This window comes from Trichechus manatus, unplaced genomic scaffold (assembly GCF_000243295.1).
Source record: "Trichechus manatus latirostris isolate Lorelei unplaced genomic scaffold, TriManLat1.0 scaffold00231, whole genome shotgun sequence".
Taxonomy (NCBI): Eukaryota; Metazoa; Chordata; class Mammalia; order Sirenia; family Trichechidae; genus Trichechus; species Trichechus manatus.
Window position 1 is genome coordinate 2,474,970 of NW_004444167.1, and position 1,514 is coordinate 2,476,483.

A 1,514-nucleotide genomic window follows, 5' to 3' on the forward strand; every position below is an offset into this window, starting at 1 on the left:
CTCTGCTTCCTGCAGCCAGTCTCTTGGCCAGGAAGCACCACCTTCACCCCAGTGTCACTTGGATTCCACCCGCCTGCACTGGCTGGCTCCCTAAGTGCAATTTGTTGGCTGCTGGTGTTGCTTTTTTCCACTTCTTTAAATTTTTTCCTTACCTCTCACCACCTTCCCCTCTTTTCTCTCGAATACCTGGCTGCATGTGCCATCTTTGCTCTTTCTGAAAGGCTGTGAAACGCGGCTCAAATGTGAAACTGCTTCCCAGCCCATGCTGCTACACTGGTGGGATCCCGGGGCTTTTTTGTCCGTTTGTTTTGAATTGTTTCTTTTCTTTTCTTTTCTCAAATTGAGAGCCCGTTCTAGCCAGACAGTACTGCACTGACCTCCTCAGTTTGTGCAGATGCACAGAGGGATCTAAGAGGGCATTTCTTTTTTCTTGTTTTTTTTTTTTTTTTTTTCTTTCTTTGAGGGATTTTCTTGTTCTTTTTTTTAAAATTTATTTATTATGTTTTCTTTTCCTTTTTTGCCTTTCTTTTTTTTTGACTCAGTTTCTTGTCTCTCTATACTTTCCTTCTCTTCCTGTCCCCTGAATACCTGGCGCTGAGTGACACCTCTATGCCTTCTAACAAGGCTGTACTTCATGGCCTGGAAGCAACTTCCTCAGATATAGGAGCACTGGAAGGATCCCTGGGAGCTTTGCTTGTCTTCTTTCCTTCTAATTTTTATTTATTCATTTTTTTATTTTCTCTTCTTTTTTTTCCCCTCTTCTCCTTTTTGTTTTTCTCCATTTCATAGTCTCTCATCTGTCCACTCGAATGGCAACTCCCCTAGCACTCTGTTTTGTTTGTTTGTATGTTTTTGGCTCCTGTTCCTGTCTCCTCTCTCCCATACCCATCTTAGCACCACACATCACAATCTCACCCCTCCATCCTGCCTACCTGCACCATACACAGAATATCACACCACCAAGGAGCCCAGTCACAGCCTGCCTGAACCTGTCCTGCACTGATTACCAGCTTGCCCTAGTGGCCGCAGTGTCACAAACAACCCATCCCAGGAAATCCTCTTCAGCTACACCTGCCCTGCTGTACCATATCTGAGCAACTGACCCTGCCAACCATAGAAAGAGGTGAAAAGTATCGTGCCCACAGACAAGCAAACAACAAAGAACACACACCCCACCTGTTCAGACATAACCAAATAAAACAAAAAAGCAGGATGAAACAAAGAAATCTACAATCAATAAACGAAGAAAATAACTACTGAATGCCCCAAAGACAGAAGACAATATCAAAACATTTACAAAAACAGGATAGGATGGTTCCAGTAGGCGTCCAAAATAAAACACCAGATGACTGTCCAGTAGAAGAAAAGGCACTAGAACTACCTGATAGGGAATTCAAATCTCTAATACTCAGAATTATCCAAGAGTTGAAGCAAAAAGCAGACAAAAATGAGGAAAAAATAGACAAATTCATGGAAAAGGCAGGCAAAAATGGAAAATATGACAAAAAAATGGA